This window comes from Melanerpes formicivorus, unplaced genomic scaffold (genome assembly GCF_026170545.1).
Source record: "Melanerpes formicivorus ecotype bairdi unplaced genomic scaffold, bMelFor1.0.p_v2 SCAF_136, whole genome shotgun sequence".
Lineage (NCBI taxonomy): Eukaryota > Metazoa > Chordata > Aves > Piciformes > Picidae > Melanerpes > Melanerpes formicivorus.
The window spans coordinates 775,386-802,405 of NW_027142488.1; positions in this window are offsets into that span (position 1 = coordinate 775,386).

Sequence of the window (27,020 nt, forward strand, 5' to 3'; positions counted from 1 at the left end):
GCATCACCAGCTCTTTAAAGGCTTCTCACCTGCGGAGGTTCAAAGTACTTGGGCACTCAGCTCTGAGACATTTGAACTCAGTGGTCTTCTTAGAATGGATGACTCAAGAATGTGTCATGGACTTTGGAGAAAAACACCAAACCATGCAGACCAAAGTGACACCAGTGCTCATGGCAACTCTGCCACCCACACAAGAACCCCCAGAGGATTACCACCCACTGAGGTGTTTCAGCTCTACTGGTTTGGGGCTTGAGCAAAGCCTGCTGTGCTCTTCAGGTTGAGCAGCAAAACACTCTGGTTGGAGGGAACAAAAGGAAGGATTTGAAACTCATCTCCCTGCTGTCCCTCCACCAGGTACATGGGTGAATGGCGCAGAAGATCCTGCTGGATCCTCACACCAAAGAAATTTCTTCTCATCTTCAGATGGAACCTCCTGGGTTCCCATTTGTGCCCATTGCCCCTTGTCCTGTCCCTGGGCACCACTGACAAGAGTCTGGCCCCATCCTCTTGCCCCCCACAGGCCCTTTAGTTCCTGCAGAGCATTGAGGAGATCCGCTCTGGGGCTGCTCTTCTTCAGACTCAACAGCCCCAGTTCTCTCAGAACATCTCTAGATGATGCTGATGGAGCCCTACAGCAACTGTCCTGTGCTTAAATTCCAGTTCTGCAGCACAGCAATGAAATCAAAGCCATCCCCAGACCCTGTCCTGGAGGACTTGGGGAGGGAAGATGCAGCTATGAGGATTCTCCTTCTCTAGAGACTTTTAAGACTCATCTGGATGTGTACCCATGTAAGCCACCCTAGGTGATCATGCTTTAGAAGAGGAGTTGGACTCTCCAAAGGTCCTTTCCAAATCACCATTCTGTGATTCTCATTGCTGTTTGTTTGTTTTATTATTTCACCTTTACCTCCCATCTCCCCTCAACAAGGCAGGTCAGCTGGCAAATCACATCTTCTTCACACCATTCCTACAATAGCTTAATGAAAACCTTCATCAGCTAAAAGCAGGGGTCCACCAGGAGAAAATGGCAGAACCATCAGTGCTGCTCTTGCTGTCACAGAAAAGCTCTCAGCAGAAGTGGTGACAGTAAAATCATCAATGTGTGTTTCTAAACACTGCCTCAGGAAGCACTTTGGGGACTGAGCAATCCAATAACTGGAAGGAGTCCACACAGCCATTAGCTGTTGGTGCTGACACTGAGTGACAGGACACTGTCCCCATCCCAGCAGCAGGTACTGATTTTGTGAGCAAATTCCAGTTTCTAACCCTCCAGGCTCTCATCACCCCAGTTCAGTCAATATTTCCTAGGTGTAATTACAAGGAGCAGAGCATCCACCCCCAGTTCCTCTGAGGGCTCCTTCTATGTGAAGGTCACACCAGAAGCCCTCTGCATTGACATCATCCCCAGTGAGACTTGGAGGTCCTGCCCTGGTGCTGGTAACATGCCACGGGGGCTCAGAAAGCTCTGCTTCAGCAAAGCTGTTGTGGTTGGTAAGAAGCAGCTGGAGGCAAGGGTTTAACCACAAGTCTCCAGCTTGAGATGAGCATTCAAGTCAGAAGGATGAGAACTGTTGGTTAAATCTGGAGGAGGGATGCTGATACAAACCAGAGAGCCCCATTACTCCTCTCTGTCTTGTGATACTGGTATGACCAAGACTGGCCTCACAGAGATCTTCCAAGGACAGACAAATCCTGTCTCCTGCTCTCATACCACGGTCACCTACAAATACACAAACAGTAAGTCTTGTCCAACACCTTCATCAATGACTTGGATGAGGTATGGAGTAGACCCTCAGTCAGTTTGATGATGATACCAAACTGGGAGGACTGGCCAGACACCATCAGGTTGTGCTGCCATTCAGACAGACCTGGCTGGAGAATGGGGTGGAGGAGAACCTCATGAAGTTCAACCAGGGCAAGTGTGGAGTCCTGCACATGGGAAGGAACAAACACCTGCACCAGGACAGGTGAGAGGTGACCTGCTGGGAAGCAGCTCCAAGGAGGAGGACCTGGGAGTGCTAGTGGGGAACAATATCCCCATAAGTCAGCAATGCACCCTTCTGGACAGGAAGGCAAATGTTCTCCTGGGGTGCATGAAGAAGAGTGTGGCTAGCTGGTTAAGGGAGGCTCTCTTCCCCCTCTTCTCTGCACTAGGGAGGCCACATATGGAGTCCGGGGTCAAATTCTGGGCCCCCCAATCCAAGAGAGGCAGGGAACTACTGGAGAGAATTTAGGGGAGGCTCTGAAGATGGTGAGGGGCCTGGAGCATCTCTGTGAGGAGGAAAGGCTGAGAGATCTGGGGCTGGTGAGCCTGGAGAAGAGCAGCCCCAGAGAGCATCTTCTCAATTCAGCACAAAAGCTAAAGGACCTATGGGGGCAACAGGATGGGGTCAGGCTCTTGTCAGTGGTGTCCAGTGACAGATCAAGGGCCTATGAACACAAACTAGAACCCAGAAGTTCTACCTAAGGATGAGGAGGAAACCTGTTTGGTGTGAGGATGCTGGAGCCCTGGAGCAGGCTGCCCAGAGAGGTTGCACTCTAAAACCACTCTGTACTGACACGGCCAAGATGTAAGCCCCCCAGTAAGAACATTTCATGCACCAGTAAGCAAACAGGGCTCTCCTGCCCATAATGAAGATGTCTGCATTTCTAATCCTCAGCACCATCTTTTGCTTAAGAGTGAGAAATTTAAAAGACAGCTTCAGGCTCCCAGAAGCACCAAACCCATGCAGGTTTATATTCACAGTGACAGCAGAAGAGCTGATAAACCCACTTTAATTTCCAACACCTCATATCCCTTAAACTCTCTTCCAACTTCAGTTTCTCCTCACAGACTTTCCAAAGCTACTCGATTTTTCATCTGAATCTTAAAATTGTTCCTTTCCAAGGCAAATAAAACTTCATTTCAATATTCAGAAGTTATCAACGATCTGCAGAAACCCTGTGGCAATGTTTAAATAGAAAACAGACATTCAACCCTCGTTGATAGCCAGCTGAACATGAGTCAGCAGTGTGCCCAGGTGGCCAGGAGGGCCAAGGGCATAATCAGATCAGATCAGGAACAGTGTGGCCAGCAGGAGCAGGAAGGTCATTCTGTCCCTGTACACTGCACTGGTTAGGCCATATATCAAGTCCTGTGTCCAGTTCTGGGCCCCTCAGTTTAGGAAAGATGTTGACTTGCTGGAAGGTGTCCAGAGAAGGGCAACAAAGTTGGTGAGGGGTTTGGAGCACAAGCCCTGTGAGGAAAGGCTGAGGGAGCTGGGGTTGCTTAGCCTGGAGAAGAGGAGGCTCAGGGCAGACCTTATTGCTGTCTACAACTACCTGAAGGGAGGTTGTAGCCAGGTAGGGATTGGTCTCTTCTCCCAGGCAAGCAGCACCAGAACAAGAGAACACAGTCTCAAGCTGCACCAGGGGAAGTTTAGGCTGGAGGTTAGGAAGAAGTTCTTCATAGAAGGAGTGATTGGCCTTTGGAATGTGCTGCCCACGGAGGTGGTGGAGTCACCATCACTGGAGGTGTTTAAGAAGAGACTGGATGAGGTCCCTTCCAACCCAAACCATTGTATGAATCTATGAAATTTATAAGACCAACCGCTTTATATCATCCAAACCATTGACTCCAGTCCACCTGCTTCCTGGAGATCCTTGGCCAGGGAAAAATGTGGATTTAGCAGGAATTCTCCAGGTGTTGTGCTGCACAGGAGGGTTTGAAATTCGTCCTTTGCTATCTCACTAGAGACAAATTCTGGGGTGTTGCTGGAATGGTTGGAAAATCTGATAAAGCTCTTTTGACATCACTCTTCGTGCTCAGGCCTCTAGAAACCTGTTTTCCACCAGTGTCTCACACAGCTGGGCCATTTATATACAGAGTGGAATTTATCATTGCGTGCAGAACCTTTTCCTGAAGCTGTCAGAGATGGCTTGGGGTGAATTTAAATATCAGAGTAAAGAGATAAGGAACATCCACATTCACAAGGCCTGATGATATTTAGCCAGGAAGATGGATTAAAATACTCTAAAGAAGTTACAGCTCAGGGTGGAAGGACCTCACTGGCTTTCATTTAATTAGAATTAATCAGTTTCTGCTCATATGCAGACCTAAGCACAACACTGCTTTGTCAAACTGCTTAAGTGAAACAGCAATGACTTGACGTGCAATGAAGATCAGCCAAAACAGCCCAAATCCAGGAATTTCCATAGCTGCTGTGGTAGGGAGATGAATTTGTGTCTGTGGAAGCAGCAGGGATGCAGAGAAATGGAACATCCCACAGCCCAGAGATTCCTGAGCAGACAGAATCATTGAATTGTAGAATTGTTTGTGCTGGAAGAGACCTTTAAGATCACAGAGTTCAACCCAACACCACCATGGCCAATAAACCATGTCCCAAAGTGCCATGTCCACACATTTCCTGAACAGCTCCAGGGATGGTGACTCCAGCACCACCCTGGGCAGCCTGTCTCTTAATATCCTAATCCTCCCCTGGGGCAACTTGAGGCCATTTCCTCCCTTTCTGTCACTTGATAGTAGGGAGAAGAGGCCAAGCACTGTGGGTACATGATCTCAGCTGCTTCCACTATTCAACTGCCAACCATAAATTCCCAATTTCATGTGACTATGTCAGCCCCAGAAAGTTCTTCACTGAGAGAGTTGTTAGCCATTGGAATGGGCTGCCCAGGGAGGTGGTAGAGTCACCATCCCTGGAGGTGTTCAAGAGGGCATTGGATGTGCCACTTGGTGCCATGGTTTAGTCATGAGGTCTGTGGTGACAGGTTGGACTTGGTGATCTTTGAGGTCTCCTTGGTGATTCTGTAATTCTGTGATCAACCTTACCTTTGGGTTGGTGCTCTGCATCAAACCCACCCTCAGGGTGGCACTGGGGCATCTCCCTCTATAGATATTTTACTGCAGATGAGTAAAATATTAACAAAAGAATCTTTCTGGGTGGTGAGAGCAGCCTTGAGAACAACACAAGCATCATGGTGTGAGGAACGCTGAGCAAAAGTCTAAACTCAAACTATGAGACATCAGATCTTGGAGAAGGTGCTGGCCCTGGAACCACCCTGATCATGATTCTTGCAAGCCGTTAAACCGTTGATAAACCTCCATGGATGGATTCTGACTTACCTTTTGCAATGATATGGATGAGAGAAAGAGATTGGTGGATCTTCCCATGCACATCTGAGTGGGTTACCTCCATCCTGAGATCAGTGTTGACCTCCTTGGTCCACTGAGCTGTAAAAAAAAATCAGTATTAACTTAACAAACTAAAAGAAAAACTGGGGTTGTTCAGCCTGAAGAAAAGGAGGCTCAGAAGGAGACCTTCTCACTCTCTACAATTCATAGAATCACAGAATGATAGTAGTTAGAAAAGACCTCCAGAGACCATCCAGTCCAACTTCCTAGAAGGAAGCCACAGCCAGGTGGTGTTCCATCTCTTCTCACAGGAAACAAGGGATAGGACGAGAGGAAATGGTCTCCAGTTGCACCACAGAAGGTTTAGACTAAGCTTGAGGAACAATTTCTTCCCCTTGAGGGTTGTCAAGGCCTGGACCAGGTTGCCCAGGGCAGTGGTGGAGTCCCTGAAGGGGTTTCAAAGCCATGGAGATGCGATGCTGAGGAATATGGTTTAGTAGTGACCTGGCATAGCACATAGAAGGAAGGAATTTTTTATGTTGAACGTGGTGGGACCCTGGCCCAGGTTACCCAGAGAGGTGGTGGATGCCCCATCCTTTGAACCATTCCAGGGCGGGTTGTTCAGAGTCTGAGCAACCTGGTGTAGCTGCAGCTGTCCCTGCTGACTGCAGTGTGGGGGTTGGACTGGATGACCTTTAAAGATCCCTTCAACCCAAACCTCTCTGGGATTCAGTAAATTGCAAGAGTCATCCCAGTCCTCCCATATGCAATTATCTACCTAAAATAGCTCAACTTCTCTGCTAAGGCATTTAACCCTTCTGGGATGCAACCAGGCAGCAAATGGATCTGCTGTAGGTTACACCCCTGGTGAGCTTTGTCTGTGAAGAGGACCATGTCAGCAGCATCGGTCTCCACCTGAACATCAAACCCCTCATGCAAAGCTCACTCTCCCAGCTGGCCACGTTTCCAAGATGTTTGCATGTTAACAAGCTTCCTTAGCAGATGAAACGCCTGGAGGCACCCAAGATCAGAGCCTGTGCCCATCTTTCTGTGCCACCACCTGCTGCTCCTGCGTTCTGACAGGAGGCACGACTCAGAAGGAACTTTTGCTGTGGATGTTTGTTGGATCTGAAACATCTCTGGAAGAAAATAAGACCATGATCTGTCCCAAACCCAGAAGCTTTCTTCATCTCTCAGAAATCAGAGAGAGCTTCAGATGTGGTATGTTCTCACCCATCCATAAAGTCATAGAACCATACAATCACAGAACTGCTTTGATTGGAAGAGACCTTAGTCCAACCATCAACCCAGCACTGCCAGGTGTGAGAGACTAAAAGTTTGTCTTTCTTGGTGTGAGTCAACAAAGATAAAATCACTTGTTGCTTGCACAGACAATAGCTGACAGAGCCACTGGAACGACTCTTGGAAGGTGCAAAGAGAACATTGCTCACTGGGCCACAGCTGGCCTACAACAATGACCCAGCCATTCACGCCTTCAGGACAAGATAATCTCCACCCATCAAGTACCATGGAAAGGGTAGACAATGATGTGTAATGAGTGTAGGGGTTTGTCTGGGTGGAGGCCAAGGAGGCGGAGGGCCCCCCTCCACCCCCCATCCAGATCTCTTGCCGAAACACACAAAAATGCACAGAAAGATTTCCGGGGAAACGATACCTGGATATTTACCTAAGGATTATCTCCTGCCCCTGGAATTCCTGAGGGACAATATTTGGACACATACCTAAGGACTAAAAACTGTATAAAAGACTGGAGCCACTACTGGCATTTTTGAGAAGAAAAACGTGGAAGGAAAATGTGGGGGACTGTATTCCCCGGACTGGCTTAGGGGAGAAAAACAGAGATGAAGGAAAACACAGGAGACGGACCATGCCGCTGAGAAGGAGCCCGGGACAATGCTGCTCCGGAGAAAAGAAGCCTCAGCACCCTTTCTCTACCCAGGCTGCCCAGAGGACCACCGCTCTTCTCCAGCCAGAGCCTCAGCACCGTTCCTGTACCAACCCAACATCTCCCCAGAGGACCACAGCTCTTCTCCAGCCAAAGCCTCAGCACCATTTCTCTACAGACCCAACATCTCCTGCAGCACCTTTCCTCCACAGACTCAAACTGTCTTGGGGGGGAATGAGGGGTGTGGTAATATAATTCCTTTCCTCTTCTCTCTCTCTTCTCTCTCTCCCTCTCTATTTTCTCCCTCTCCCCTTCTTATGTCCACTTTATTTATGTAATAAATAGTCTAGCTGTTGATACTTTGGCCTCGTTTGTGCCTCTCATGTCACATCACGGGAATGTTCTAAAAGAATTTGAGTCTCTTTCCCTCTCCAGACCAAGACACCAGGTCACCGCTAAACCATGTCCCTCAGCATCACACCTATCACAGTATCACCAAGGTTGGAAGAGACCTCAAAGATCTTCGAGTCCAACCAACCTGTCACCACAGACCTCATGACTACTAAACCATGGCACCAAGTGCCACGTCCAATCCCCTCTTGAACACCTCCAGGGATGGTGACTCCACCACCTCCCTGGGCAGCCCATTCCAATGGCAAACGACTCTCTCTGTGAAGAACTTTCTCCTCACCTCGAGCCTAAACTTCCCCTGGTGCAGCTTGAGACTGTGTCCTCTTGTTCTGGTGCTGGTTGCTAGAGAGAAGAGACCAAAAGAGATCTACACAGCTTTGAGATCCCTCTGGGGGTGGGGACTCCATCACTGCCCCAGGCAGCCTGGGACAGACCTTGACAACCATCAAGGGAAAGAAATCATTTCTCATATCCAACATAAACCTCCCCTGTGGCAACTTGATGTAATTTCCTCTCATTCCATCATGTGTTCCTTAGTAAAAGAGACTGACCTCTACCTGCCTCCAACCTCCTTTCAGGGTGTTTTAGGGATCCAGAAGGTCTCCCTTCAGCCTCCTCTTCTCCAAGCTGAACAACCTCATTTTCTTCAGCTGCTCCTCACCAGACTTGTCCTCTAGAATTCTTGTGAGTTTCCCACCACTAAAGTACTGCCTGTGTGCAGAACAGTGAGCGATGTAGCAGCTTCTCCTGAGATGGTTTCTAAGACAGGGTCACAGATGTAGTACCAGAGTTGTTCTATCTTGGCATGTCCATGCAACTATCAAAAACCTGTAGAAACCACTGCTGAGGTGGGAATAACAACATGGGAGAACAGCTTGACATCTCCCCATGCTGTTTAGAGCTCAGACTAGATCAGAAGCAACTCTGGAGACTATGGCAGAGGTGCTGGAACCAGATGATCTTTAAGGTCCCTCCCAACCCAAACCATTCTGTGATCCTGAGATTCTATGATTTGCTTGTTTCTCTGAGCATCCTCTCTCATTGGTACAAAAATAAGACATCTGGAGACACTTTAAGTATTAGCTATGGTGATGTTGGGTTGATGATTGGACTTGATGATATTAGAGGTCTTTCCCAAGCCAAACAGTGCCATGATTCTACTAACTAAATTGTGTGTAAGAGAAGAAAACCCATCCTTGGTACCTGACACACCTGCTGAGCAGGAGCCCAGCACTGATTCACATTGGCTGGGTTTGGAGAGAAGCAACTGAGGATGCAGAGTCTGTCACAGAGAGGGGAACTGGCAAGTGCAGCAGACCTTGAAGATCACTCACCATCTCCTGGCAGAGGCTGGTGGAAGCCCAAAAGCTGTCTGACCACAAGATTTCCAAGAGCTGTTGCTGGGCACCACTGAGAAGAATCTGGTCTCATCCTATTGTGACAGAAAGAGAGGAAATAGCCTGAAACTGCCCCAGGGGAGGTTTAGCTTGGATGTTAGGAACAATTTCTTTCCTGCAGGAGTGGTCAGGCATTGGAACAGGCTGCCCAGGGAGGTGGTGGAGTCACCATCCCTGGAGGTGTTCAAGACATTTGTGGACATGGCACCTGGGGACATGGATTCATGGCCATGGTGGGGTTGGACTTGATGACCTCAGAGGTCTTTTTCACCCTAGAAATTCTAAGATTCTATGAATCTGACTTTTCTTTGCCTAAAAATGAGGCTGAATTAAATATTTCCAAATACGTACTTCCCCATTTGGAAAGTGAAGATGTTTTAACAGCCTTGGGGGCTTTGGGACATAGTGGTGTGGAGTTGATGATTTGACTCTTTGATCTTGGAGATCTTCTCTGATTCAAACAATTCTATGATTCTATAATCCTCTCGCCCCCCCACAGGTTCTTTAGCTCTTGCTGAGCATTGAGACAATCCCCTCCTGGGCTGCTCTTCTCCAGGCTAAACAGCCCCAGGTCTTTCAGCCTTTCCTTCTCACACAGATGTTCCAGACCCCTCAGCACTTCCTTTTTCAATTATTAAAATCAAAGAAGTGATTTGTTTTGAACTGAGAAACCTCCTCCCAGTTAGTGACAGTGATGCTCCTTTGATCCTGCAGAGCAGCAGGATGAGCCCCTGGTACGAGTGTGGCTTTGGAGAAAGCTCTGAATTGCTCTTTTATGTCACAAACAATTTTCTTTCTGCATTCATTTCAAGCCCTATGTGGTCAAACATCCATCTAGGAGACAATGCCATTTATCCAGTTTTCTTCTCTCCCCTGTTAAGAAGAAGTGATTATCAGCAAGCTCCCAGGGATTCCAGAAGTGTCTTGGAGAAATGATGGGGGTCATTACAACTGTCACTCCCCTGACTGATGTCAAAATATCCACACCAATCCCAGTATGGTGAGGGTTGGAAGGGACCTCTGGAGATCATCCAGTCCAAACTCCTTACTAAAGCAGGGGAATCCACAGCAGCTTCAGCATCAGAACATCCAGGTGGGTTTGGAATCTCTCCAAAGGAGGAGCCTCCACAGCCATCCTGGACAGCCTGCTCCAGGGCTCCAGCATCCTCACACCAAACAAGTTTCTCCTCATCTCCAGGTGGAACCTCCTGGGTTCCAGTTTGAGCCTGTCATCCCTTGTCCTGTCCCTGGGGACCACTGAGGAAAGATTGGCCCCATCCTCCTGTCACCCACAGGTTATTTAGCTCTTGCTGAGCAGTGAGAAGATGGAATTGGCATTGAAATAGATTGCCCAGGGAGGTGGTGGAGTCACAGTCCCTGGAGGTGCTCAAGAACCATGTGCACATCGTACTGCGGGATATGGTTTAATGATCATGGTGTTGTTGGGTTGAAGATTTAACTCTCAGAGGTCTTTTCCAAGGCAAACAATTCTATGATTGTATTATTCTAAGATCTCACCTCAGACTGCTCTCCTCCAGGCTAACCAGCCCCAGGTATCTCATCCCCAGAATCTCTCCTGTTGTCTATTCAGCAGGTTTTACCAGTATCCAGTGTAATTCTGTGTGATTGTTACACAGCACAGCAGACTCCATCAGCAGAGGGTCCTTGCAAGTTGCAGAAGGTTGAGCTCGTGCAGACTTTGCAGTTCTATTGCACTGGAAATGGAAACCTTGCTTCTCATCCCTGTTCCTATGGGATGGATTCCCAGAATTGCTCCCAGTGTCCAGCTCCACTTACAGTTCCATTCACCACTGAGGGAATGGCACTGATCCCTTAGGGTCACTTCATGGTCCAGGTGGTTCTTCTTGCTGCTTTCAAAAGAAAAAGAACAATCACTGAATCACAGAATGGATCATCTAATCCTAACTATCCTGCCATGGGCAGAGATACCTTCCTCTAGACCAGATTGCTCAAGGCCCCATCCATCCTGGCCTTGAACACCTCCAGGGAGGGGCCATCCACAACCTCCCTGGGCAGCCTATCCCAATGCCCCACCACCCTCACTGTAAAGAATTTCTTCCTAACCTCCAGTCTAAATCTCTCCTCCTCATGCTCCCACCCTTGAGATTTAATTGAGGGAAACCATCCCTGAAGTCCAGCTCCCACAGCAAAGCTGTAGAAGGGTCTTCACCTTCTCCTACCCAGAGCTGTCCTTCTACCACACATGTCCCTGAATCATCACATGAGGCTTTGGCTGCCCAACATGTTCTTACCTTGCCAGGGTTTCTTCATTTCATGTTCAAAGAAACAATTCATAGTTTGGATATTAGGTATTTCAGAGTGGAGAGAACATTGATGATGACATCAGGGAGCCAATATGATGTTTCATCTGTGGTGAGATTAGGCCATGAAAACACACAGCACACACAGGAGATGGGCTCTTGTCTCATCCACTTTTCTCTTTATTTTTTCCAAGCTTTCTGTTCAGATGAGGCTTTGAAAAATAATTCTTAGTGAAGCAGAACACTCAAGGGGCATGCAAATCTGGATGGAGATGGAAATGCTGCTGGAGTTCACTCCTCAGCTATCCCACTCCTAATTTATTACTCAACTGGATGCATGAAGATGATGAAAAAGAAGGCACTGCAGATAAAGATTTGCAATTGGCTTAGTAAATACATGCTTAGCTGGAGTGCAAATGGAATTTAGTCTTGCTAGGATGGTTATGGTCCTGACCCAACATTGACTACTGATTGAAAAAGCACTGCAGGACATTATTGTAATGAGGAGGTTTCCAAATCTGAGGCGTTCCGGATGGTTTCTATTAGGAGGAAATGAGAAGGCATCAAATGTATCTGTGACAACAGCCTCAAACAAACCAGGTACCAACAAAGAATAAATAAATAAATAACTATAAACAAACCCTGTCTAACTTCAACTCCAAGTCACCCTCAACTAGCCAGCTTCTAGATGTCACAGAATCCCAGCATGCTGGAGATTGGAAGGGACCTCTGAAGATCATCCAGTCCAACCCCTCTGCTAAAGCAGGGGCACCCACAGCTGCTTGCCCAGGATCACAATGACCAGGCAGGTTTGGTATCTTTAGACTCCACAGGCTCTCCATGGAGCCTTCTCCAGGCTGGACAGCCCCAACGTCTTGCTTCTGCTGACCTGCAGGTTGGAAACAGCAGTGGAGAGAGACAGGAAAGGGGACAGATACTGGGAGTCTGTGGTGAAAGGTTAAAGAACAAAGCAAACCAAAGCACATTTATAAAACTAAATAAATGCAACTCCAGACCTGTGTGCCTGGAATCATGAACCTGTGCCAGGGGAAGTTTAGACTCGAGGTGAGGAGAAAGTTCTTCACAGAGAGAGTTGTTAGCCATTGGAATGTGCTGCCCAGGGAGGTGGTGGAGTCACCATCCCTGGAGGTGTTCAAGAGTGGATTGGATGTGGCACTTGGTGCCATGGTTTAGTCATGAGGTCTGTGGTGACAGGTTGGACTTGATGATCTTTGAGGTCTTTTCCAATCTTTTTGATTCTATGATTCTATGAATACCTTGAATGCTGTCCCACTCAAATTGTGGAGCTGCCCCTGTCTGCTCTGCAATGGCACAAGTCTCTGGGTTAATTTAATAAGGTTTGGAGAGCCTACAGCCACTTGTAAATCATGCATCAATGTTAGGACATGTTCCAGTGGTCTGAAAATCATTCAGGGAGCTGTACAGCTCCTTCCAGGAGTATCTCTGAGGATCTTCTCACTCAGCAACTCCCTGAAAGGAGGTTGGAACCACTTGGGGGATGATTTCTTCTCCCAAGGAATAGGATGAGAGGAAATGGCCTCAAGTTGCACCAGGGGAGGTTTATGTGGGACATTAGAAGAAACATCTTCACTGACAGGGTTCTCAAGGATTAGAATAGGCTCCCCAGGGAGGTGGTCAAATCCCCATCCATGGAAGTGCTTCAAAGAAGCTCTCTCCTTCCCTGAAGAGATTCCAAAGACACCTGGCCATTGTGATGCTGCTGCAGGTGCTCCTGCCACGCTGGGATGCTGGCATTTGGCAGACTTGGTTTTCTTGGACAAGGAAAATAACAACATTTGGCAGACCTTCTTACATGTGACAGAAAGCTGTCACAAATGTTGGAGAAAATATGGTCCCACCTCAGCTGTGGCTGATATGAGCCAGAAGAGCATGAGCAACATTACAGCCAACTACAAGATCAGCAGGTTTTCGTGTCTGAGATGTTTATCTCCATTTGCACACCGCAGTTTGCATCCCTCCTGACTGGTCTGTTTATGGGAGGCTGAGCAGGACCAATTTTCTGGCTGGAGAGAGGAGACAAAGTGAAACTGTCTCACCCAGCAGTGCACACAACTGCCAGAAGAAATTACGCCAGATTTCTCCTGGCCCAAAGTGAGCTCCTGGTTGCTGGACTGCTCTTTTTGTTTGAATAAAGGTGCAGACAAGGGAAGACACTCAAGTACCTTAAAAATTATCAGCATGAAATGCATCAATGAGGACTTTGGAAGCATCCTGTGCCATCCTCCGGTCCATCTCTTGCTAAAATAAGGGTGGTGAGGCACAAGTTGGCCAGAATGGTGGCAGTGGCCCAATAGAATAGTTTCATTTGGAAAAGATCTCTAAGACCATTGAGTCCAACCATCAACTTAAGAACACCATGGCCATTAAAATCATGTCCTGAAGTGCCATGTCCATACCACTAGGACCATTCCAGATCAGGATGTTTGGGGCTCTGAGCAACCTGCTCTAGTTGCAGATGTCCCTGCTGCCTGTGGGGGGTTGGACTAGATGACCTTTGAAGGTCCTTTCCAACTCAAAACATGCTCAGAGCTGAGCTCTCCATGGCCATGGAGCTAATGGCTCTCCTGTAGCTGGAGATCTGTGGATCAGCTCCAGTGATGGGCAATAACTAACATATCCCTTCAACAAGGCAACTGGCAGCTGTATGAACTACCCACTGCTGATGTAATCAGATGTCCCTCAGCCCTGCTCATCTTGAAGTGCTTAATTCACTGATGGGTTTTATGAGAATAGAATAGACCAGACCAGACCAGACCAGGTTGGAAAAGACCTTCAAGATCATCGAGTCCAACCTATCATCCAACACCACCTAATCAACTAAACCATGCAACCAAACACCCTGTCAAGTCTCCTCCTGAACACCTCCAATGATGGTGTCTCCACCACCTCCCCAGGCAGCCCATTCTAATGGGCAATCACTCTCTCTCTGTAGAACTTCCTCCTAACCTCCAGCAACCATTGTGCACAGTCCTGGCCTGGCAGCATCCAGGCAACCAGCACCAGAACAAGAGGACACAGTCTCAAGCTGCACCAGGGGAGGTTTAGGCTGGATGTTAGGAAGAAATTCTTCACAGAAAGAGTGATTGCCCATTGGAATGGGCTGCCCAGGGAGGTGATGGAGTCACCATCACTGGAGGTGTTTAGGAAGAGACTGGATGGGCCTCTTGGTGCCATGGTTTAGTTGATTAGATGGTGTTGGGTGATCTCAAAGGTCTTCTCTAATCTGGTTAATTCTATTCTATTCTATTGTGCTGCAGCCCTGCACATCCCACTGCCCAGAGTCATCTCTTCTCAAGCTACCAAAAACTCAGCTCATCCTGACTTATTTCCAGCCATTTCACTAACAACCAGCAGTTATTATTGAAATAAAACATTAACATGAAACGATTTTGCTTCCAGTGTCTCTCTCCATCAAGTTCATTTTCTATTTTTTAATGGAATTTAAGTGACTGAAGTTGCTCTTCAGCTCAAAAAGGAAATTACTACAATACAACCAGTAAGGAGGTGACCTAAGCCTGATAACTCAACTGATAGGGAGTCACCTGAAGGAAAAACAAGCACATCTGAAATCCTGGGGCCAGTTCTGGGGTTTCCCAGCTCAAGAGAGACAGGGAACTATAGGAGTCACATAGAGGCTCCAAAGATGCTGAGGGACCTGAAGCATCTCTGTGAGGAGGAAAGGCTGAGAGACCTGGGGCTGTTAAGGTTGGAGAAGAGCAGTCTGAGAGTAGGATGTGGAGTCTCCTTCTCTGGAGAGATTCCAAACCCAGATGGACTCTGGGTGTCCCTTCTCAAGCAGGGAGGTTGGACTGGATCATCTCCAGATGTCCCCTGCAACACCCATAACAGTCAAAACCTGGGTTTGCAACACAAACTTGATGTCTTTGCAGGCCCCTGCTTTTTTGCCTCAGAGCACATTGTTTCCCTGTGCTGAAAGAGAATCATGGAATCATTAAGGTTGGAAAAGACTTCTAAGATCACCAAGGCCAGCCTTTTACCCAACACCTCCATGACCAATACACCATGTCCCAAGGAGCCATATCTACTTGGTTTTTTTTTAAACACAGGGAAAGACTGAAACTTGTCCACAAGACCACAGGGACCCCCATGGACTGCTGTTTTACACCTTCAGGGAGGAGAAAACCTTTGTTTTTCTGAAAAAGGTTATTTTTTATGGATGAGGCAGATGTTGTGAGCAGGTAGAGATGGCAGCTGGACACAGCAGCTGCCCACACTGGGCTCAGCAGCATGCACCAGCTACCAGGAGGTTTAGAGGACTAAGGGCTGCTGGTGATTAAGATGCAAAGCACGGGAGCAGCTGCAGCTTCTGGCTGCCTCTCCCCAGCTCCAGCCAGAGTTGACAAAATCAGCATTTTGAAACCACCCTCCTTGCAAATCAGCCTTTTTCTTGCTGATTTAAAGCTGTGAATATTTACTTTGCAAGTCACAGTCCCCTGACTGCTCTGGTGGGTTTTGTTCTCCCTTGGGAATGTCCTCTGTGATCAAGTGAGCCAAAGCAAATCCGTGTGTGTCATGCAGAGAAGAAAAGACTCAGAGAGAGCAGCACAGCCATGCAATTTGCATGACTTTCCTGCTGCTGGAAGAGATTGACATCCTGAACCAGGCCAGCATTTCCTTCACAAGCACACAGGAGATCCCAGAGGGAAGGTGCATGAAGAAGGGGCAGGGTCTGCCTCAATGTGCTGCCTACACAATGATGCTGGAAGGCATAGAAACATAAAATCATGGGATGGTTTAAGTTGGAAGTGACCTTAAAGATCATACAGTTCCATATCCCCCTCCCATGTGCAGGGACACCTTAAGCAATCTTCATCAGGCTGCTCAAGGCCTTATGCAGCCTGGTCTGAAACACATCCATGGAGAGGGCATCCACAGCCTTCCCTGGGCAGCCTGTTCCGGTGTCTCCCCACCCTCACTCTGAAGAATTTCTTCCTAATCTCCAGTCGAAATCTCCCCTCTTCCAGCTCAAAGCCATTGCCCCTCACCCTGTCACTACAAGCCTTTGTATAAAGTCCCTCCCCAGCTCTCCTGGGGGAGGGTTGGTTTCTTTTCCCAGGCATTGGAACATGCTGCCAAGGGAGGTGCTGGGGTCCCCATCCCTGAAGGTGTTCAAGAAACCTGTGGAGATGGCACTTTGGGACAGGATTTAATGGCCATGGTGGGCTTAGGTGGATGATTGTACTCAGTGATCTTAGAGGGGTTTTCCAACCAAAACAGTTCTATGATTGTATGATTCTGTAAGTCATGGTCCTCTTCAGTTTCATGGTGCAAGGAGACTTGATGATCTCAAAGGTCTTTTCCAACCTGGTTAATTCTATTCTATTCTATTCTCCAGACTGCCAAAAGAGCAGGCTGTGTAACATGTACATAAAGTCTAGAAGGGTCTGTGAGCTGAGAGACCTTTCCACTCCTAAACCCCAAGTCAAGTGGCCTTTGACCAACAGCACTTCACCAAGTGGGGGGTTTTGGCCATTTATTTTTGTCTTAGGTGGATGGTTGTACTCAGTGATCTTAGAGGGGTTTTCCAACCAAAACAGCTCTATAGTTGTATGATTCTGTAAGTCATGTTCCTTTTCAGTTTCATTATGCAAGGAGACTCGATGATCTCAAAGGTCTTTTCCACCCTGGTCTATTCCATTCCATTCCAGTCCATTCCATTCCACTCTCCAGACAGCCAAAAGAGCAGGTTGTGTAACATGTACACAAAATCTAGAAGGATCTGTGAACTGAGAGACCTTTCCACTCCTAAACCCCAAGTCAAGTGGGCTCACTTTGAGCAACAGCACTTCACCAAGTGGGGGGTTTGGGCCATTTATTATTGTCTCTTTCAAATCCATTCCCTGCCATTCATCTGTGTGTATGAGCAGGATGAAACACAGTTGTACGTCAGACCCAACGTGGGCCATCTGTCAACAACAAAAAAGCTAAACTCCCTGTAATAAAAGCCACAAAAAGATTGATATTTCACATTAAAGGGAGAAGCTGGGGAGAAAAAAAAAAAAAAGAGTCAATTTTGTTTATGGGCAAACTGGTGTTTAGCACATTTTTCATGTCATATAAAGATGGAAATCTCACCTTATGGCTACAGATTACCACTATCTTTCATTCGTTGTAATTGTGGACACAGATCTACATGGGCATCTCAAAGAGATTATTCCCCAGGTGGTCTTTATCAAGGTGGGTCCCTTGGAGCATGTCCCAGAGGTGTGATATCACCCATTCACTGCCTTCAGTCTGGCTGCTGAAGCATGCTCTTCATTTCATTGTTGTGGGAAACTTTTTTTGTACCTTCAGCTTTGGGCTCCTCATTCCAAGAAGGGCATTTCATGTCCAGAGCAGGGCAATGAAGATGGTGAAGGGTCTGGAGAGGAGCAGTTGAGGGAACTGGGGGTGTTCAGCCTGAATAAGACTGTAGGGAGACCTCATTGCTTTCTACAACTCCCTGAAAAGAAGTTTGAGCTAGGTGGGGGTTGGTCTCTTTTCCCAAGGAAAAGTGATAGGATGAGAGGAAATGGTCTGAAATTGTTCTAGGAGACGTTTAGATTGGACATGAGGAAATATTTCTTTCCTGCAAGAGTGGTCAGGCATTGGAGCAGGCTGCCCAGGGAGGTGCTGGAGGCACCATCCCTGGAGCTGGTTCAAGAAATGTGTGGACATAGCAGTTTGGGACATGTTTTAATGTCCGTGGTGGTGTTGGGTTGATGGTTGGACCAAATGATCTTAGAGGGCTTCTCCAACCCAAGCAGTTTCATGATTCTATGATAAACTGCAACACTCCAGAAATCCCCATTCCAACCCCACTTTCTGCTGCTGCAATGGGGCATCATCAACTTTTATTGCCCAAGCAAAGCAACCTCTCTAACCAGGCACAGAATTTACAGCTTCCCAAGTACCTCCACAAAAAAAACCCCAACAACCCAAAACCCCTCAACTTTGTTTATGAAACAAACAGCTTTAAAAACAAACTGGCATTTAGGACTTTCACATTCCTCAAACAGCCACAGTGGAGAAAGGGAGGATTTAGTGGAGAGAGAAGGCAGTATTTAGAACATAAATGGTAATGATGAAGCTATCAAGGGTGATTCATCCCTTCTTCTGCTCACATCTTAGTTTCAGTTCTCCAAACCAAAATAAACCAGCACTCATTTGGTGCATTATGAGCTGCTTGTCTCTTGCTAGGCAGGGTCAATGTTCAGGTCACTTCTACATCCTTAACTTGCCTGCTTTGTGGTGTTGGGGCTGAATGGTTGAGGTCATAGAATCAATTGTTTCAGTTGGGAAAGTCCAACCATGATCTAACTCTACCAAGGCGGGTGCTCAACCATGTCCCTCAACACCACATCTCTGCCTGTTTTCAACCACCTCTCTGGGCAGCCTGTCCCCTTCTTTGAGAACCCTTTCAGTGACAAATATTCCCCTAATGTCCAACCCAAACCTCTCCTGGTGTAAGGTAAGGCCATTTCCTCTCATCCTGTCACTTGCTCCTTGGGAGATAAGACCAACCCCACCTGGCTCCCACCTCCTTTCAGGGAGGTATTGAGAGAAGTGGTATCTCCCCTCAGCCTCCTTTTCTCCAGGCTGAATAACCCCAGCTCCTCAGGAAAATTGGTCAGACTCCATTCAATGTTTGAGATACTTCAAGCCAGGAAAGAGAATCTGAACCCACACAATGATGGTGCTGTAAACTAGAAAGGGAGAGCTCTGAGAAGGCAGAATCAGTGCTTTCCATTTACCGGCCAGTGATTCATTGAGATCTGGGTTGAAAGCAGCCACACCAAGAATCATAGAACCCCAGACTGCTTTGGGTGGGAAGGGGCCTTTCAAGGTCATCCAGTCCAACCCCCTGCAGTCAGCAGGGACATATGCAACTAGAGCAGGTTGCTCAGAACCCCAGGCAACCTGATGTGGAATGCTTCTAGGGATGAGGCACCTACTATCTCTGTGGGCAATCTGGGACAGGCTCTCGCTATGCTGGGGGTCAAAAATGTCTTCCTTCTCCCTGTTCTGAATCTACCATCTTCGTGTTCAGAGAGTCTTTTCACGTGGAAGTTGATTTATGCCCACAATAAATGTGAACAAAACACCTCCTCAGGCTCTCCCCAGCAGCTCAGGAGAGGTAATTGAATTTCAGCTCTGCAGAGTGGACATTCAGCAGGGGCTTGAGTAGAGAGAGGAAATAATTCCTGGATAAAAATGTAAATGATGTGGTGTGATCTTGGGTTTAATGAGTGGAAAGGCCAGCATGCATTATGCAGGAAAGAGAGGCCCTGGATTATGGAGAACTTCAAGGGGATGATATAGAATTGAAATATCCATACACAGAAATTATTTGAACTGGGTTAATTAAGGTGGATGGTGCCATAAATCTCCTTGCAGCACCCAACCCTGACCACTCACCTAGGCAGGAAACTACATTTCCCCATGTCTGATTTCACCCCAAGCTTTCCCCTTGGGGTTCAGTAGCCACTTCACAGAATCACAGAACATCTTTGGTTGAAACAGACATTCAAGATCATCTAGTCCAACCTTCAACTCAGTACTGCAAGGTCACCACTAAATCATGTCCCTAAGCCCAGGTCCTCTCAACTGAGATTTGAATACATCACCCACCTTTGAACCTCTTCTTTCCTTAGTACAGGAGATGCATCTGCCTCCTCCTTGATCAGTCAGATTGTTTTTCCGTGGCAGCTCTAACATCAAACAGAAATTAAGAGGTGTTTCCAAGAGCAGAAGGGCTGCTGAAAGGCTGAGCTCTGTGAGGGTTTCATCTGAGGGCTTTAAGACCCATCAGGATAAATCAGATTATTTGCTGTCCCAGTATAATGGAAGAAAACATTTTCTCCTTTTTCTCCATCCTACATCAAGAGCTGAAGGTCCTCATTGAGTAGCTGAAGCTTTTGGAGCCACCCAGCCAATGAGTTTCACCTCAGTGCCACCAGCTGTAGCAGCACCAAGCCCTGGAGCAAGCACTGGATTCCCCAGGATCCCTCTCCCCATACAGGAATGCGATGCCTGACCCCACTGCACAAGGCTGTCTGATTCTGGAGATTTAGGTTGGCCATGAGGAATAATTTCATCCCCTTGAGGGCTGTCATGGCCTGGCCAGGCTGCCTAGGTCAGTAGTGGAGTCTCCATCCCTGGAGGAGTCAAAGCTGTGCAGAGGTTTAGTGGTGACCTCTACTCCATTCTGGTGAGACCCCACCAGGAGAACTGTGTCCAGTTCTGGAGCCCCTATTACAGGAAGGATCAGGATGTGCTGAAGCATGTCCAGAGAAGGGCCACGAGGATGATCAGAGGGCTGGAGCTCCTCTCCTATGAGGACAGACAGAAAGAGCTGGGGCTGTTCAGTCTGGAGAAGGCTCCAGGAGACCTTATTGTGGACTTCCAGTATCTGAAGGGGGCTACAAGAAAGCTGGGGAGGGACTTTTTAGGGTGTCAGGTAATGATAGGACTAGGAGGAATGGAACAGAACTAGAAATGGGTAGATACAGATTGGATGTTGGGAAGAAGTTCTTCCCCATGAGGGTGGTAAGACACTGGCACAGGTTGCCCAGGGAGGTGGTGGAAACCTCATCCCTGGAGGTTTTTAAGGCCAGGCTGAATGTGGCTCTGAGCAACCTGCTGCCATGTGAGGTGTCCCTGCCCGTGGCAGGAGGGTTGGAACTGTATGACCCTTGAGGCCCCTTCCAACCCTAACAATTCTATAATTCTATGACCTGGCAGTGCTGGGTTGATGGTTGAACTGGATGATCTTGAAGGTCCTTTCCAAACTGGGTGTTTCTGTGCTTCCAATTACTCAGTGGATGAGCACACATGGCATGATGAGCTGGAATCTGCAGTGCCACCCTCAGCCACCACCTACTCTGGTAAAAATAAGTCAGATTTCATGTCAGATGGAAAGTTTGATCAAAACCAGCATTGTCTGAGCTGTGCTGCAGCAAAATGCAGTAAACAAAGAGAATGTGGGACCAAAAACTTCAGCAGAGAGCAGAGATGTCAAAAGTTCTGATTTAATTGGAGAAGGAGAAAAGCTCCAAGATGCATCAACCGGTCCAAGCTCTCAGATAACAACAGGGAGTGACACCAGGAGAAAGGTGGCTGGAGAGGATTTGTTTCAGCATCCTAGTTACTCACCTTGTTAGAGTCTGAAATGTCAAAACTTCCAATGATATGAGCTGGGTCTTCATCTCCTTCTCAGCTTGATGCTCCAGTGACATTGCCTGTCCCATGGTGTCACTGCCTTCAGTGCCTCACTCAGCTTTGGGGTTTATCCTGAGTCCATTTTTTCTGCTTTACTTTCTCCTTTTTACAAAGATTTGTGTAGAAGGCAATGAAACAGAGCTTGTTGGGAGGGCAAGATCCTGGCTGTGGTGAATCTGCAGCAGAAGGTCATCTTTTTGGTGATATGGTTTAGTAGTCATGAGGTCTTGGGTGACAGGTTGGACTTGATGATCTTTGAGAGTCAACCTTATTGATTCTATGATTTGAGGCATAGCCTTGTCCTTCTGTTAGTCATTTTAAAAGGCACAAGACATCCAGGGCAGTGACAACATCAGAATAACCTCATACCATGAATGTAGACTGAGGACCAATTGCCCAGAGAGGTCACGGGTGTCCCCTCTCTGGAGGTGTTCAAGGCCAGGTTGGATGAGCAGCCTGGTCCAGTGGCAGGTGTCCCCACCCATGGCAGGGGGGCTGGAACTAGATGATCTTGAAGGTCCCTTCCAATCCAAATCACTCTATGAATCCATGATCAATTGATGGACCATGATCTCACCACGGCAGCACTGGTGGCCTGTGGTTGCTTCTAACTGACGTGGGTGAGAAAGCAGGAGGCAGTAGCACCAAGTCTGTTTTCCCAGCAGATGATTAAATCTGTGTCAACAGCTAAATCAAAACTGTATGTACTTAGAAATTAAGCTGGAGTGATGAGAACCAGGCTGGGTTTAAGGATGTCAGTGATGGGTGACTATACTCATATGGATCATTGCCCTTTCTCCTTCCCCCACCAGGCTTTGGAAGCTCCAAGTGATGCTTGATCTTTTTTAATAATGTGACTTAATACTTCAACTCAATAGTTTGGGTGGTTTTTTTTTTTTTTATTCTTTAAGTCATGTAATCCTCTCAGCTTAGCTTTTTAATTAAAAAATAAATATAAAAAAATCTGAGCTCAAACAGATTAACGACTCCAAAGACTGGCTGCAGCAGTGCTGTTACCTTTGAAGGTAAGGAATGCCCCTCACCAGTCTGAGCTGAAGCTCTTCGCCTCCTGCCACCTGCCCCCTTTCCCCTCCTTCTCTCACAAGAAAAAAGGACTTTTGGTTACATTTTCCCAGAATCCCACAATATACTTGGTTGGCAGAAGCCTTCAGCAAGGTCATCCGGTCCAACCTTCAACCCAGCACTGCAAGGTCAGCACTAAACCATATCCCTAATGTTTCAGAACATTGATCACACAGAATCACTGAATCACCAAGGTTGGAAGAGACCTCAAAGATCTTCAAGTCCAACCTGTCACCACAGACCTCATGACTACTAAACCATGGCACCAAGTGCCACGTCCAATCCCCTCTTGAACACCTCCAAGGATGGGGACTCCACCACCTCCCTGGGCAGCACATTCCAATGGCTAACTACTCTCTCAGTGAAGAACTTTCTCCTCACCTCGAGCCTAACCTTCCCCTGGTACAGCTTGAGACTGTGTCCTCTTGTTCTGGTGCTGGTTGCTAGAGAGAAAAGACCAACCTCCTCCTGGCTACAACCTCTCTTCAGGTAGTTGTAGACATCAAGAAGGTCTCCCCTGAGTCTCCTCTTCTCCAGGCTAAACAATCCCAGCTCCCTCACCCTCTCCTTGTAGGGCTTGTGCTCAAGGCCTCTCCTCAGCCTTATTGCCCTTCTCTGGATATGTTCAAGAGTCTCAATATCCTTCTTAAACTGAGGGGCCCAGAACTGGACACAGTACTCAAGGTGTGGCCTAACCAGTGCTGAGTCCAGGGGCACAGTGACTTCCCCGCTCCTGCTAGCCACACTACTCTTGATGCAGGCCAGGATGCACCTGAAAAGTCTCAGTTACACCTTGGCACTGCAGATCATAGAATCATTAAAGTTGGAAAACACCCCTAAGATCATCAAGTCCAACCTTCAGATGTTCTGAACCATTAAAGGCCATCAAAAAACCAAGAGCATTTTGATGAAGGATATGCAAATACACACTGATATGAGGACATCTGATACTTCATTGGGTGCTGAGGAGGTCACAAACAGGGCTGGAAGCCCTCTGCTGTGAGGTCAGGTCTGGAGAAGAGAAGCCTCCAGGGAGAACTTCTGGTGGCCTTTCAGCCCTTGAAGGGGCTGATAAGAATCACAGAATGCTATAGGTTGGAAGGGACATTTAAAGGTCCTCTAGTGAACCCCTCTTCAGTCAGCAGGGACATCTGAAAGTAGAGCAGGTTGCTCAGAGCCCTGTCCAGCCTCACTTGGTGTAGGAATTTGCACTTGGCTTTGTTGAACCTCTTAGGGTCCAACAAGATGGGGACAAGAGATTCAAGAATGTTTGGAACAGACATATGAGCAGGACCTGTTGTAAAAGGACAAGGGGTGATGGTTTGAACTAAAAGAGGGAGATTCATAATGGAGAGAAGAGAGAAGCATTTGAGCCTGAGGGTGGTGAGAGCCTGGCCCAGACTGCCTAGGAAGACAGGAGAGGCCCCATCCCTGGAATCATTGCAGGTCAGGTTGTTTGGGGCTCTGAGCAACCCACACTAATTGCAGATGTGCCTGCTGGCTGCAGAGCAGTTGGACCTTGAAAGGTCTCTTCCCAATCAAACCAGTCTTGAATTCCATGATCATTGCTCAGGGACAGAGAACTGTCTGCTGGTCTGCAGAGACCACAGGGCCTCAGGCCCATGGTTGTCTTCCAAATCCTGTATATATGGAATAATGGAAATCAAAACAGCTTCTCAAATGTGTAGCTGCTTTGCCTGGTCACCTTCATCACCCCAACCAAGCCACAATTAAATTATCTCAGGTTAGGACTACCTGTCCCTTGTTCCCATCGCAGATGCCAAGGGGAATAGCCAAGCCAGCTCATGCCATTTAGTGCTGAGGGCACCGATCAATCTCAGACATGGATGGACACTTGTGGGGCCAAGACCACTGACCAGTAGGTCCCAGTCACACATAATGATGGATAACATTTGGAAGGAAAGAGGAGGATGTTCCCTTAGTGTTGAGGACCTTCCTTGAGTGCTGACTACCTTCTCTCATGCCCACCTGAAATCCTTGTAGCTATTTTGTTGCCTCTTTCAAGGCAAATTATTGCACTTTTTTGTTTGTTTCAAATGCTACCCAACAAGTAGTGCTGAAGTCTAGAAGAGAGTTCAAAGTCAAGCCAAGCTCAACTCAAAGAGTTAATGATAAGCATTTTATGATGCTGTCACTAAATGTTTTAACTGCTTTTCAAGTTCCAGTAGCAGGCAGCATGTTCCTGGGCCATCTGCTACAGGGTCACTCCCAGCCTTGCTGACTAAAATAAAACCTTGACTCCCTGACACGTCTCTTCACTAAAAAGAAAGAGCCTCCTGAAGGTCTTCTGGGGAAATTCACTCACCTTCTCACATGTAGGAAGACACTGAGTTGCTGGAGTGTGTCCAGAGAAGGGCAACGAAGCTGGCGAAAGGTCTGGAGGACAGGTCTGGTGAGGAGCAGCTCAGGCACCTGGAGTCGTTCAGCCTGGAAAGAAGGAGGCAGAGGGGAGACCTCATTGCTCTCTACAACTCCCTGAAAGGAGGCTGGAGCCAGGTGGGGGTTAGTCTCTTCTCCCTAGTAATTGTTTCCAACTGAAACAATTCTATGATTCTATGTGCAGCTTCATCCAGGACATGAGTTATAAAGGAAGTAATATTTAAACCCAAACACTCTTAAACCACTGGAATTCAGAACGGCCCTGTTAGATGGAGACAATATTAAGGTTGTAAAGTTCATTTGGACTTTTATAGCAGCTATTATGTACCTAGTCTTCACATCAGCAGTGACCATGCAGCATATGGGTAATGCCATGAGACAACTTATTCCCTGTAGTCTCCAGCAGCAATAAAACTCAGAAATGCATCAAGCTGGCAATTTGTCTGCTCGTTTCCATTACAACTGAAATCCCTTCAAAGACGGCAGCTGGAATGGTCTTACTGTGGCCTGAAATTGTGCCAGGGGAGACTTAGGTTGAATATCAGGAACAGTTTCTTTCTTGCAAGAGTGGTCAGGCATTGGAACAGGCTGCCCAGGGAGGTGGTGGAGTCACTGTTCCCTGAAGGTGTTCAAGAAACCTGTGGACACGGCACTATGGGATGTGGTTTAATGGCCATGGTGGTGTTGGGTTGATGGTTGGACTTGATGATCTGAGAGGGCTTTTCCAGCCTAACAGTTCTATGAATTCGACTTTTCTTTGCCTAAAAACAAGGCTGAATTAAAATATTTCCAAATACATGTTGCCAGCTTGGAAAGTGAAGACATTTTAGCAGCCTTGGGGGTTCTCTGGGGAGGGTTTCAACCTCTGCCACACTGAGAAGACCTTATTTTATCTCCCTTTAAATCCTTTCCATGCTTTCGTGGATCACATCTGCATTAGAAGCACAGTGGTAGAAACCCTGGCATGAGAATCTGATTCAGGAGTGCTTGGTCTGGCACTGCTGGAGGAGGAAAGGGAGTTCTGTAGGTGCAGAATCCCTGCATGGTGGGGGTTAGAACTGCCAGTTCACCACTAAACCATGTTCCTCAACATCACATATCCACAGCTTGAACCCCCACCAGGGATGGGGACTCCCTGGCAGCCTGGGCCAGGCATTGATAACCCTCAAGGGGAAGAAATTGTTCCTCATGTCCAACCTAAACCTCCCTTGCACAATTTAAGGCTGTCTTTTCCTTGTTCTGTCACCTGGTACTAGGGAAAGGAGACCAGCCCCCACCTGGTTCCAACCTCCTTTAAGGGAGTTGTAGACAGCAATGAGGTCTCCCCTAAGCCTCCTTTTCCCCTGGCTGAACACATCCAGTTCCCTCAGATGCTCCTCACCAGACCTGTTCTCCAGACCCTTCACCAGCTTTGCTGCCCTTCTCTGGACCTGCTCCAGCCCCTCAACATCCTTCTTAAAGTTAAGAGCCCCAAACTGAACATGGGATGCAAGATGCAGCCTTACCACAGCCAAACGTAGGGGAACAACCCCTGTCCTAGTCCTGCTGGCCACACTATTGCTGATCCAAGCCAGCATGCTGCTGGCCTTTGTGGCCATCTTCCTGCCAAGATCCAGGATCAATCACACCACAACCTACACTCACAGGTAGAATCTGAACCCTGTCCAGGGCACCTGAAGAAGCCTTCCAGCTCCCAGTAATGCAGATTATTGCTGTCTGAGGACCTGAGCAAAACACTCCCCAACCCTTAGCCAAGCCAGCTCCTCTCCAAGGAGTCACAATCACTGGAGGTGCTCAGGAAACCTGTGGACATGCCACTTTGGGATATGGTTCAAAGTCCATGGTGTTCTTAGGTTGGCAGTTGGACTCCATGATCTTGAAGGCCTTTTCTAACTGAAACAATTCTACTATTCTACAAAGTGTCCAAGAGGTCAGAGCAGACATTTTATGAGTTATGAACATTTTGAGTGTTCACCATGGGAATGAGAACCAGTCCCCACTTACCTGCCCTTACTCAGATGCTTTTTCTCTTACCTACCTGTATCTGTGACTGAATCCATGTCTGGAAACACCTGAATATATTCTGGAGCCTACCCAGCCAAGCCACCTTCCCTGCTGCTTTTGTCAGGAATTCTCTGCCTCCTTGT